The 14,346-nt window shown below is 43.5% G+C and overlaps 1 pseudogene; it reads right to left on the reverse strand.

Moving 5' to 3' along the window:
- Window positions 1-366: 366 nt before the first annotated feature.
- On the reverse strand, window positions 367-9,986 carry LOC118917304 (bMERB domain-containing protein 1-like; annotated as a pseudogene).
- Between the last annotated feature and the right edge of the window lie 4,360 nt (window positions 9,987-14,346).

Below are 14,346 nucleotides of genomic sequence, written 5' to 3' on the forward strand. Positions count from 1 at the left end.
ATGATCCAAGGAAAGACCAATGAGAATCTTCCCCTGAGATTTACATATTTAGATATCAGGAGAGAGAATCTGGTGTTGTCTTGCTGCTACAAAGCTTGATGGTTCTCTGGCCCCATGAAGAAGGCCTTGTGCAATAGGAGAAAATGAAGCCAACATACAAAGAGGGGCAGAGATGAGAAATGAAAGGAAAGCAAGGGTGTTCTAACAGTGTCCAGTTCCTGAAGCTCTGGTTCTTGTTGCTCTTCATCCAACAAATCCCCCTTTTTGCTACAGCCAGTTTGAATTGGGTATCCATTTCTTATAACTGAAAGTAGCCTCACTGGGTCAACAAAGAGAAAACAGTTCCTTGACAGCAGACCCTGTTATCACTTTAATATGTGAATAGACCTTCCAAATAGAGTCCCTCCTAATAGAGGGACCCTCCTAAATAGAGGGTCAAATATGCAGCATTTTCTAATGGAACCCTTATTTCACCTGGAACCCTTTTTGCTCTGAGTACCTTGTAAGGCTAATATTCTGAAAAGCATAATTCTGGAGAATTAGAGTCCCCCAGAGACCCCAGCTCCACCAGAGGCCAGAGCTCCCTGAGCCTTAGCCCCCACCTTCTTGCCTCAGGGGCCAATCAGCTACTTCTATGAAATACACCAAACCTGTGGTTAGAAAGTGACAGTTGCTGCCAGGATCAGCTACACAGTTTGCAGAATCCAGTGCAAAATGAAAATATGAGGCCCCTTTTTCCAAAATTAGTAAGAATTTCAAGATATCAAAAGCACAGCATCAAAGCAAACACAGTGCCCTTCTAGGCAGGGGGCCCCGGGGCAGTTGCACAAGTCATACACCCATAAGGCTGGCCTTGCCAGCTGCCATCAGTGCCCACGTTTAACCTCTAGAAAGCATTTTTTGTGCCCTCTCTGGCTCCCAGATCTCTTTTAAATTTCTTTTTCTCTTGAATTGGAGGAAGAGAAGGAATAATGTATGCACTCACTGGCTGGAAATTTGGTTACTTTATCTAGAGGTTTTAACTTGATTCTCAGGAAATCAGCCATTTCCTTGTCTTCTTCTTGCTCCCTGTGAAGACAGACGTACAAAGATAAGAGGTAAGCAAGGAAAGCATCAAGGAACCTATGAAATCAGGCAAGCAGCTAAGTGCCTGGGACCATGCATCAGGCTTTGTGGATGGTGCACGTATGCTGTTGTGTGCTATGTGTGAGTAGCACATGTGGGTTGTGTGTTAGGTATGGGTGGTGTGCATATATTGTTGCATAGTATGTGCATCCATTGTGCTGTATGATCCCGCTCTGAAGCAGAGACACATATCAATGATGGAGTAAATGTCTTCCTGGGGCTAGGGAGAGACCCCAGGGCAGAAAGCAGGCCATTACATGACTCAGCCTCTGCTGGTTCACTGAGCTGGGAAACATCTGATCCTGTACCTTTAAGTCACTCTAGATACCGGTGCTTCCATAAGGTACATGGCAGGTGTCAGAAAACAAGTCACCTGAGCTCTGCCTAGGGTCACCAGAGGCAAAATTGCGGGGACACACAGCCTACTCACCTTAACCATTCCACCTCTGCATCGTCTACCAGGAAGTCTCTCTTCTGCACCAGTCTGTGGATCTTCTGGATTAGCTCATCCTCTCTCTGCTTCTGTGGCTTCATTTTTTCTTTTTCTGGGAAGGAAAAAACAACAACAAAGAAACAGTTGAGTGGAACTGTTGAAAGTCCTCGAGTCTGAGGGGTCAGGGCTGGAATCCTAGCTCTACCATTTTATTCGCTTGGTGAACTTGGAGAAGCAACTTGACCTCTTCAAGCCTCAGATCCTTCTTCCATAAAATACACACAGTGAGGCTTAAAGGTCGTGATATTAGTAAATGGCTTAGCATAGAGCTTGGCCTGTGGCAAGCACTCAGCAAATGGTAATGATGCAGCCCGGGGTTCAGAATGCCAAAGGGAAAACAAGAGAGCCAGGGCTGGAAATAAGGATTGAGAAAATGAGGAGGGCCAAAACAAACCCACTTTGGGCAGACCCCTCTGCTCAGACCACTGATAAAGATAGCAAATGTGGGGCATATTGTCTACAGGCACCGCCCTCCTGCATCCAGGCTGTATGCACCTGTGTGTACGTACCACCACTTACTTGATGAGGTGACTCCTTTGCTTGCCAATATCACCCACCCACTTGTCAATGAGAGCTGCCAGTTTTCCAGCTTTACCCCTGCTTGCTCCCATCACACATCTGATTCCTAACATCTCCACGTGCTTGCCAGTGTAACCCTCCAACTTGTTTCTCATGTCCTCCAGGACACCTCCATAGCCCAGACCATCTCTGCTATGGCCTCCTGATGGTCTTTCTGGCTGATGGCCCCCTGTCACACTGTGAGTCCTCGCTGTAGAATCAGACAATTGTGCTTTGATGCCCCAGCCCCCTCCTCTCCCTAGCAGTGTGGTTCTGGGCACATTCCTCAGCCTCTTTGAGCACGTGATCTCCCAGCACATAATGTGAGGCTGTTGCAAGTTTTCAGCCAAGTAAAATACTAGGCTCATTGCCCGGCACATAGTAATGGCTCATGAATAGTCAGCTGCTCTTATTATAATGACCTCCAAATTAAATATTCACAGAAACATGTACAAAAGAAAGAAATAGTAATGAAGGAAAAGCAAATCTCATAGCATAAGTGTGTAAACAGTAAGTGTTTCATAGATGGCCGTTGTTATGGTTATATTTGTATTCCCATGAGCTTTGCATTTTCCTTTATTTGAGGTTTCTCAACCTTGGCACTATTGGTATTTGAGACTGGATGGTTCTTTGTGGTGGGGGCCATCCTGTGCACTGTGGGAGGGTTAGCAGCATCCCTGGCTTCTACACACTAGATACTAGTAGCTCCCCACCCAAGCTGTAACAACCAAAAATGCCTTGACATTGCCTAATATCCCCTGGGGCACAAAGTCAACCCTAGTTGAGAACCACTAGGTTAATCCTTTCCCACAACACTAGGAGGAAAGCACTATTTTTATATCCAAGGAGTGGGTACCACGACCTCTGCAGCCAAGTCTCAGCATCCCAGTTCTGAGGTGGGGGTGGTGGCAGTGGAGGTGGCATGTGACATCTGGGCTTGTCCTTGAGAAGCCCTTGGGACAGAGACAGTCCCACACCTCCTCTCTGATCACACTGACCATCGGGGAGCCTGTGAGTTATTTTCTGACCCTGGCTGGAGAAACAAGATTCTCTTGATTTTCTCGAGTGTTGTCTTTCCTTAATACTTTTATTGATGTGTTGCTGGGAGCAACATTGTTTTACCCTAAACTCAGCTAAATCCATCTAGAAACCTGGCCCAGAGATTACACAAAAAGACTTCCAACAAGGTGGGGAGAGGCAAGTAGGAACACAGAAGAAAGAAAATTTGAAATACCTGATTTTCTGTACCAAGGTGATTGGGGTGGAGTGGTTTCCAGGAATCAAAGTGACTGGTGTTAAGGACCCAGACTTTGCTGCTGATTGGACCTATGACCTTGTGGGAACCCAGTTTCTCAGCAGGACAATCAATGGCATTTTGGGCAGGACACCTTCTTCCCTAGAACTGTCCCCACACTGCAGTTTTAGCATCCCTTGCTTCTGCCCATTAAGTATCAATACTGATCTTGTCTTTATTTAAACTTCGGGTATTTTGTTCATTGCAGATTTTTTTTGCATGCATTTTGATATTTTAAATATTGCACTGAAATATTATTTATCCTGATGACTGGATTTTCTATGTTTCTGTCAAGTGCCTTGTTTTTCTCCTCACCGTCATCCCAGTCCTGGTCAGTCATGCAGCCCAGTGACTGTGCCAACCTAAGACCTCTGCTCCCGCCCATTTCCACCAGTGCTCTAGAGGCTGCTAAACATCCCAGTGCATAGGACAGCCCCCAAAACAGAATGATCCAGCCCCAAATGTTCCTGGTGTCCCTGTTCTAAAGCATACTGTGTTTTATTTGCAGCTCCATAAGAGCCACCACTTACCAGAACCCACTGTGTGCCAGGCCATCGCCTTCTACCACCTGTGAGCACCTTAGAATAGGGAATAAATTCCCTTCATCACTGCATGCCCAGCACCTAGCTCAGGCCTTGTAGTAGTGCAGCTGCTTGAAACGTACTTATTGAAAGGGTAGAATGGCAAAAATGTTCAAGTAAAGGCCAGCGGGGGTGCTTGTCTTGCCTGTGTTGTTCTTTGCTAAGGCCAAAGCAATATTCTTGAGATGGAGTTGTGTGTGTTCATTAATAAACCTTCCCTTAGCACCTACCAGGCCCTCATTCCTGCCCTCAGGGAGCATGGAGTCTACAGAGGAATCCGAATGAGTCAACACTATTTGGTAAGTAGTTGATAAGAGTGAGCCCTGCAGAGGGTACCTAACCCAGCCTGAATGGGCAGGGAAGGCTTTCTTAGGAGAAAGCACCAATAAACGACCACCTGAAGAGTGGGTAGAAATTGGTTTGGTTAATGATAACAATAAGAATACCAACAATCAATGAAGCACTTCCTATAGGAGGGGAACTGTGCTAAGCACTTACATGTTTTGCCCTCATCAACCCCGCAACCACCTTGTGAGGCAGATACCACTACTGTCCCAGCTGACAGATGAAGAAATTGAGTTTTAATGAAGTAACTAGCCCAAGGTCATGTCATTAGTAAGCAATGGATCTAGGTTTGACTCCAAAGTCAGAGTCAAAACTCTGTAAGCACCATACTCTGTTTGTTCCCAAACAGGATAATAATAGTAATAATTGGTAATTCACTGGACTCTCACTTTGAACCAGATATCAAGCTAAGTACATAGCTTGCATTGTTCCCTTTATCACAATGAGATTTATGCCTAGTAGTACTATTTCTATGACTACTCCACTCGTAGAGGAGGGGAATCAAGGCCCAGGGAAAGAAAGTGACTTGCCTGAGGTCAAGGAGGTGACCAGAATAAGGACTTGAACCTGGGTCTGCCTGACTGGAGTTGTATTTGAACTACGTGATCAAAGAGCACCGTATTGCAAGAATGAGGCCACATTAGGAGATGGACTCCGTTGTCCAGACCTAAGGGGTACATCCGGGCCAGCTGGAGGCTCTGAGCGGCTGCCTAACTGAGGTGGAGACCCAAATGGTTACCTGGGATGGCCACCAAGTTCTGAAGCTCCTGCTTCAGGTCCATGATGTCACTGCAAAGCTGGATGTCATCCATCCTGGGGAAACAGGACACCGCACAACAGCAGGTTACACTGATGGAACATTCTATACCCCGAGTGCCACCCCACTTTAAACCAAGAGTTTGTAGGACTGGCTATCTTTGGTGAAGGTCACACATGCTCCTTATAGAAGTTTTCCCTTCAAGGAAGAAAAACCAAAAGTCCCCATTATCCCATGATGTAGAAATGATCAATCAGTATTAATCAGTCCTTGATAGAGTCCCTCCAGGCTTCATATCCTAGCTTCTGTTTGCTTGTATGAGCGAGCTCATGTTTCAGGGTCCGTGTTTTATCAGCTATGTTAAAAAATGTTAGACATTACAGAAATTCACAGTGTAGAGAAAATCCCCCTCTATCCTTTAGAGAAAACCATTGTGAATGGTTTGGCATATAATCAGCCAGAATTTTTTTAATGTTTATGCTTATACTAGCATATATGACATCATTGTAATACAAAAACATTTTTGCAATTTGTGTTCTTTTTTTTTAACTTAATGATGTACTTGGGCATCTTTCCATATTGGTACCTGCGAATCTCATTTTGAATGACTGCATAGTATTCTGTTATTATGATATACACTGTATATGTTGATCACAGATTAACTATTCCTAGATTGTTAAACATCTGGGTTGTTTCCTAATACATTTCTGGGATAAATTCCTAGAAATAAATCCCTAGAAATGCAATCACAGGGTCAAGTGACATGAACACTTGCATTTTAATAGGAACTTCCAAATTGCCCTCTGGAAGGGTTGTGCATGATACTCCCTCCCACTAACCATGGGAAAGGCTGTTCCTCACTATAATTTCAGTAATTGGGCTGCATGTACAATTTTGCATTATGTACTATAGTTTCATGTGTATGTGCTTCAAATACTAACTCATCTTACTGCGAACAATATTTGCAATTGCTGCCTGGAATTTCACCAAGTCAATTTATCAAGGCTGTTTTAATTATGCCCTTGATTACCTAAGTGGGTTTTTCAGACTGTTTAAGCCTCTACAGGATGAATATGGATTCATAATAAGGCTTTTTCTTTATGTATGATTATTTGGGATGAGGGGCTATAAATTCTCAGAAGTGGAACCACTGAGTGCACAGGGCTTGACGTGTCTACAGCCATTGAAACATAGTTTCAAATTGCTTCCCCATGGGGGAAGTGTGTGTGTGTGTGTGTGTGTGTGTGTGTGTGTGTGTGTGTGTGTGCGTGCGCAAGGGCATTGCATGCCTTCATTTTGCACGTGTTTATTGAGCATTTATGTCCACCACTTTCTGCTTTCTTGAGCTGAAATTTAGGTTAAGGGTGGGAACACCGGTGAATACGAATACAATAGCATGTCAAGAGGCTCTGAATGCAAGCTGGGGATGGAGCAGCCAGTTTGGACACATCACCCTGTCCCAGGAAGTGACCCAGGGAAGCATTCATATTCTTAAAGGACCCTACTGAGTCCACACAGCAAGTGGGAGCGGGACCAGGACTAGAAACTGACTTAGATCTGAGTCCACTGACCTTTATGCCTCCTTCCGCAGGGTCCTCATCAAGAACCTGATCTGCTGCCACCGTTCGAAAGTGCCACCCACAGACCAGCTTGGGCCTGCCTGCCATTTGCTGGCCAAGAGCTACCCACGTTACCCATTTCAATGCCAGCATCCAGCTCCAGGACAAGCGGCATAACTCAAAGCATTTGTCAAGCCCTGCCCTGGAATGTCCTAACAGGTAGCAGCTGCCTCCAGTGAGCTTGGGGGCCTTGCCAGAAGGGCACATATTGTTCCCATGGGTTCCTATCTGCAATCATTCAACTGGAGAGGCTCTGGAATCCTTTTCCACATCTAGCACAGAAATCAGGCTACACCAGTGGCTCTTAACAAGGGCAGTTTTGTTCCCCGGGTACCTCTGGCAACCCCATAGTTGGTTGTCACCACTGGGTGTTGGGGGGAGTGCTACTGGCATCAACCAGGTAGAGGCCAGGGACGCTGCTGAACATCTTGAAATGCACAGGACAGCCCCCTCCTTAGTGAATTATCTGGTCCACAATGTCAATCATGCTGAAGGGGAGAAATCTTGGGTTATAACCACAGAATTGATCCAAGTACCTGATTGATTAATGTCAATAAATTTTGAAAGGTGAAAGAAGTAAAGAAAGCTAAAGGAATAAAAGAGAGGCAGGGAGTGGTTAGAAACAAGAATATTGGCATGGAACTGCTCTAATTCAAAGGGGCCACATGCCAGGGGTTTAACTTCTCTGAGTCCCATTTTCCTCATCTTTAAAATGGGAATGATGATGATACTACTTCCTAGGATTATTGTGGATCCAGTGCTGAGCACATGCCTGGGACATACACAGTAAAATGCTCAGCAAATGGTATCTCCTATGATCACTAGCTGTTAGGAAGAAGCAGGGAGAAAAAGAAAGAGAAAATGCCACTGGGCAAACAGTTGATCTGACAAGTGGACCTAATGTGTTCAACCTTAAAAAAAACAAACACACATACACCTTTATTGATTATATGCCTCTCGATAAAAGTTTTAAAATAACATGCTTATCGGATTGTAGAACACATTCCGGATCACCGCAGACATTTTGGAAAATACAAGCAAGTATGGAGAAGGAACTGAAAATTATGCATGCATGATCTTGCCCGAAGGGCTGTGGTACAATTCACGCCAGTCCTTTTCATGTAATTCAGATGTGGTGGGCTTGCCCTGGGGGGCCTTGGCCGTCACCCTCTGTCAATCTCAAAACTGTGCTTAGCATGATTTTGAGTCCTGGGACTGTCCAGTTTTAGCCCTGAAAGTCTCATGTCCTAGAAAAACCCTCAGTCCCAGGCAAATAGAAGCCATTGGTCCAGCTAGATTCAAGGCATTATTAATCAGTTGTTCTGTTACTTGCCACTGAAGACATCTTTGCAGATACATGTGCATGGGTATGTGCATTTTTAATAAAAGCAGGAGCAAACATATATACACCCCTGCTCATGGCGAGCATTATGTCGTGATGAATCTCCAGTGCCACAAATAATATTGCTCAGAAAACATTTAAATAGTTCACGAAGCGCACTTTTGAAGCTCAGCTGGAATTTCGAATAAGTCACATCCATCCAGTTCTCTGCATGTGTAGTGCTGAACCCTGGAAAGCAAACAACCGCTGCCAGCTGGTTCTGGAGAGAGAGTGGTGGCATCTCCAAGAACTGGATTAAATGCAGGAAGGGGAGGAAAGGCAGCCCGCGTCATTCTGCATCTCAGCCTTTCACACTGGGACGATGGATAAAATCGGTCATTGTACTGGCTTGGGCGGGGAGAGGTGATCAGGCTGTGTCAGAATAATGGTGCTGCTGCTTTACAAAATTTCTTTGAAAATGACATGGTCCTGGAGCCTAATGGAAACCCAGCAGAGACTGCAGTGTGGAGGCAGAAGTAGATTGACAGGGGTGACTTGTTAAAATAATATTTATTTGGTTCATTCTATAAGTCATGGAGGAGGAACGCTGATCTGGGATGTGGAGCCTGGATCTGAATCCTCTGTGACTAAGAAAAACTGTTTTTCTATGCGCTCTACGCTGCCATCACCAAATGTATGAGTTTTTCAAGCAATTCTCCAATTCTTGGTGGACACCAACTGGGTGTCCTACTGAAACAGGGACCATGGGTTTAGACAGAGTAGGGTGAAGGCCTCCGGAAAAGGCAAGGCAAGATAATTACAGTCAGAGCAGAGTAACAATATGCAAGGAAACTCCCTACCAAAACTCCGGGTTAAGCATTAAGCTCTAGAGTCATTCTTCAGTGATACCAGTTAATATTCCCCAGAGAAAGGAAAGTATCTCAGCATAGCCCATGTTTTTATCATGCTAATCATTTATAATCATGTGTAAGATCACTTTAGCATGCTAAAAGGCCCAGGCCTATGTGCTGTTTTTCCTCCTTTAGACCTGATCATGTGATTTGCAACCTGGGCAATTAATAATGGCAAGCAAGCCCAGCCATAAACAACATAGTAAAAGCAAGAAAGAGTCCATCTTAGATTGCCTTTAAATTCTTTAGCAAAGACAGATAATAACTCAGCCCACCTTGAGGGCAGGGCAGGCAGTCTTGATTGATGATTGATATGCTCCCAGAAAAAAAGCTATTATCCCAGGAAAGAAATCTGCAATAAATTTCTTATGTTAATTTTGCAAAATTATTGGGAAGATTGATAAGAAAAAAGACTTAATGTCTCCTCAAGGATGAACATTTTAAGACCACTTAACAGGTCCACAGCCCCAGCCCTTTATCACATTATAAAACCCCTAGACAGTGCACAACCACGGACTCTCTTGTCCCCTCCCGACTTAAGCCAGGAGCTCTTTCCTCTTACTTTATCTCTAAATAAAAGCGTCTCATTTGCTCTCCTACTTTGAGTGTTTATGAAGTTCAGTCTTTGACTCTGTGAACAAGAACCCCAGCATCACTACCGTTTAATTCAGTTTGATACTTACTGCCTGGCGTTAGCACAGACATCACGGGTTAAGGTCTTGGTCCCATGCTTCAGACACCAATTGCAAGTTCAGACCACCTGTACTTCTAGCCAACTGTCTATAAATCAGAGATTCCCATGATCCCCTCTTCAGTTCAATAGTTTGCTAGAACTACTCATAAAACTCAGGAAAACATTTGCTGGCTTATCATAAAGGACACAGATGAGCAGCCAGATGAAAAGTTACATGGGGCAAGGTATGGGGAAGGGGTCTGGAGCTTCTGGGCCCTGTCCATACCTGTCACCTTGGAGCGCCTCCATGCGTCCTCCAACTTGGACATTTCCCAAATATACTTTAGGGATTTTTATGAGGCTTCATCAAGTAAGCACAATGGATTATTAAGTCAACCTCCAGCTTCTCTCCCCTCCCCATAGAATTGGGGCGGGGGTGGCTAACACTGAAAGTTGCAAGTTTCTAAGTCTTATCATGCTGGAAAGCCAGGTTATTGGAAGCTCTTGTGTCCAGAACCAGGGTCCAGGACCAAGAGTAGGACAAAGAGGTTCCTAGCACACCTATCAGGAAATTACAAGAGTTTCAGCAGCTCTGTGCCGTAAACTGGGGACAAAGACCAAATATATTTATTACACTACAGTTACTTTGGGCAAATAATTCCTTAACCCAGACCTGTTTCCTCAAGTATAAAATGAGGGGTTTCCATGATCCCTGGAGCCCTTTCTGCTAGCACATAGAGGAAACCACATGCTAGTCCAGCCAGATGTGGGTGTGGATCTCAGCTCCTCTCTTTACTGGCTGTACGATGAGGGCAAGTCCCCCCTCTGAGACTGTTTTAGGTCTCAGTGCCTTCACTTTTGAGAAGAAGGAATAATTCCTTTGTCTTGAGGTGGGGTAGGGATCCCAGTGCTTGGCACACACACAGCAGATGCTTGGGAAAGGCTACTTCCATCCCCCCTTCCACCTTGGGTAGGAGGTGAACAGCAAGCTGGCAGCTGGCAGAAACTCCTGAAAAATCTTAGCCAACATTCCTGCATCAAAGAATGAGCCTCACTTTTCACATGCTACTTCAAGTTCCTCAAGTCTAATGGCACCGAGAGTGTGTGCATTTGTTTAGCGTTCTTGGATTAATGAGTTCAAGTGCTATCCCTGGGAGAGAATAAATATTGAGCCATTTCCAGTGAGCCCCTGAGCTCAGTCATCTCTCAGCATCATGCTGGGGACCAAGGGACCAGAGAAGTTCCTGCCAGCAGTTCAGGTGACACATCTATGTGGGACAACGGATGCCTTTGTGACACATCACTGAGGATCCCACTGCCTGTTCTCTCCCTGAGGTACCATTAATGGCCTGCATGTTACCTGGCTTCTCCCTTGGATAAAACCACACTCTCATTCCTGGATATGATATATTTTGAATAAATACAGTCTCCTGGTAAAAAATGTCAAGCAATACAGAAGTATAATTGTAGCTGGCATTATTAATGTGTTTGTAAGTATTGGTGCCTGGCTCTAGGCTAAGAATTTTCCACAAATCATCTCAATTAACTCTTGCAGCAACTCTGTGAGCTGAGTATTATTATTATCATCCCTCAGAAGGTGTCAGGAACTTGCTCAAGGTCATAGAGTAAGTGATAGGCAGTCTGATCTCACAACTGGGAATATGAAAATCCCACCCCACGTGGTGGATCGAGTTCAGAGAAGACAGAGCTCAGAGTAGTTTTGGGGAAAGCTTCCAGCTTGAGATGTCACAAGACAGACACAACTCGGATGGTCCAGGAGAGGGGTACCAAGCACTCAGGCAAAGGGGGCAGCTCAGTCAAATGTTGATGCTAGAAAGGGGTGTGGTGTCCCTGGGTATGTCTCTATATGTCTGATAGAATTCAGTGGTGAATCCATCTGGCCCAGGGGTTTTGTTCTTGGGTAGTTTTTTTATTACAGATTCAATTTCTTTGCTGGTAATTGGTCTGTTTAGATTTTCTGTTTCTTCCTTGGTCAGTCTTGGAAGGTTGTATTTTTCTAGGAAGTTGTCCATTTCTTCTAGGTTTTCCAGCTTGTTAGCATATAGACTTTCATAGTATTCTCTAATAATTTTTTGTATTTCTGTGGGATCCGTCATGATTTTTCCTTTCTCATTTCTGATTTTGTTGATGTGTGTAGATTCTCTTTTTCTCTTAATAAGTTTGGCTAGAGGCTTATCTGTTTTGTTTATTTTCTCAAAGAATCAGCTCCTGGTTTCATTGATTTTTTTCTATTGTTTTATTCTTCTCAATTTTATTTATTTCTTCTCTGATCTTTACTATATCCCTCCGTCTGCTGACTTTAGACCTCATTTGTTCTTCTTTTTCTAATTTTGATAATTGTGTCTTTAGACTATTCATTTGGGATTGTTCTTTCTTCTTTAAATATGCCTGGATTGCTATATACTTTCCTCTTAAAACTGCTTTCGCTGCGTCCCACAGAAGTTGGGGCTTTGTGTTGTTGTTGTCATTTGTTTCCATATATTCCTTGATCTCTATTTTAATTTGGTCATTGATCCACTGATTATTTAGGAGCATGTTGTTAAGCCTCCATGTGTTTGTGGGCCTTTTTGCTTTCTTTGTACAATTTAGTTCTACTTTTATACCTTTGTGGTCTAATAAGTTGGTTGGTAGAATTTCAATCTTTTGAATTTACCGAGGCTCTTTTTGTGGCCTAGTATGTGCTCTATTTTGGAGAATGTTCCATGTGCACTAGAGAAGAATGTGTATCCTGTTGCTTTTAGGTGTAGAGTTCTATAGATGTCTATTAGGTCCATCTGTTCTAGTGTGTTGTTCAGTGCGTCTGTGTGCTTACTTATTTTCTGTCTGGTGGATCTGTCCTTTGGAGTGAGTGGTGTGTCTCCTAAAATAAATGCATTGCATAATATTTCCTCCTTTAATTCTGTTAGTATTTGTTTCACATATGTTGGTGCTCTTGTATTGGGCACATATATATTTATAATGGTTATATCCTCTTGTTGGATTGACCCCTTGATCATTATACAATGTCCTTCTTTATCTCTTGTTACTTTCTTTGTTTTGAAGTCTATTTTGTCTGATACTAGTACTGCAACACCTGCTTTTTTCTCCTTGTTGTTTGCCTGAAGTATCTTTTTCCATCCCTTGACTTTTAGTCTGTGCATGTCTTTGGGTTTGAGGTGAGTCTCTTATAAGCAGCATATAGATGGGCCTTGCTTTTTTATCCATTCTATTACTCTGTGTCTTTTGATTGGAGCATTCAGTCCATTTATATTTAGGGTTATTATTGAAAGATATGTACTTATTGCCATTGCAGGCTTTAGGTTTGTGGTTACCAAAGGTTCAAGGTTAGCTTCTTTACTATCTTACTGTCTAACTTAACTCACTTATTGAGCTATTATAAACATAGTCTGATGATTCTTTATTTCTCTCCCTTCTCATTCCTCCTCCTCCATTCTTTGTATGTTAGGTGTCTTGTTTTGTTTTTTTTCTCATGCTCTTTTGTGTTTCCTTTGACTGCTTTTGTGGGTAGTTGATTTTGTTTTTTGCTTTAGTTAGTATTTGATTGTTCTGCTTTCTTTGCTGTGATTTTATTTTCTCTGATGACATCTGTTTATCCTCAGGAGTGCTTCCATCGAGAGCAGTCCCTCTAAAATACCCTGTAGAGGTGGTTTGTGGGTGACAAATTCCCTCAACTTTTGCTTGTCTGAGAATTGTTTAATCCCTCCTTCATATTTAAATGATAATCGTGCTGTATACAGTATCCTTGATTCAAGGCCCTTCTGTTTCATTGCATTAGATATATCATGCCATTCTCTTCTCGCCTGTAAGGTTTCTGTTGAGAAGTCTGATGATAGCCTGATGGGTTTTCCTTTGTAGGTGACTTTTTTCTCTCTCTGGCTGCCTTTAATATTCTGTCCTTCTCTTTGATCTTTGCCATTTTAATTATTATGTGTCTTGGTGTTGTCCTCCTTGGGTTCCTTGTGCTGGGAGTTCTGCATGCTTCTGTGGTCTGAGAGGCTATTTCCTCCCCCAGTTTCCCAGTTTGGGGAAGTTTTCAGCAATTATTTCTTCAAATACACTTTCTATCCTTTTTCTCTCTGTTCTTCTTCTGGTACCCCTATAATGTGGATATTGTTCCATTTCAATTGGTCACACAGTTCTTTTAATATTCTTTCATTCCTGGAGATCCTTTTATCTCTCTCTGCATCAGCTTCTCTGTGTTCCTCTTCTCTGATTTCTATTCCATTAATGCCCTCTTGCATCTCATCCATTCTGCTTTTAACTCCTTCCAGAGATTGTTTTATTTCTGTATTCTCCCTCCTTAGCTCTTGCATATTTCTCAGTAAGTCCATCAGCATGGTTATGCCCTTTATTTTGAATTCTTTTTCAAGAAGATTGGTTAAATCTATCTCCCCAGATTCCCTTTCAGGGGAGGATGTCTGCTTTATTCTGGACTGGATCAAATTCTTCTGCCTTTTCATGGTGATAGAGGTAGTCATAGGCAGTTGGTGTGTGTGTCAGCTGGGAGAACCAAGTCCCTTTCCACTTGCTCCTGGCCTTCCTTTCCTGGGAGAATGGCAACCCCTAACAGCTTGTGCTGTGCAGTTGCACGCAGACAGGGTCTCTGAGTCTGGCCCAGCTGCTGTAGAGTAAGCTCCATGCAGTTGCT

This window comes from Manis pentadactyla, chromosome 10 (assembly GCF_030020395.1).
Source record: "Manis pentadactyla isolate mManPen7 chromosome 10, mManPen7.hap1, whole genome shotgun sequence".
In the NCBI taxonomy this organism is placed as follows: domain Eukaryota; kingdom Metazoa; phylum Chordata; class Mammalia; order Pholidota; family Manidae; genus Manis; species Manis pentadactyla.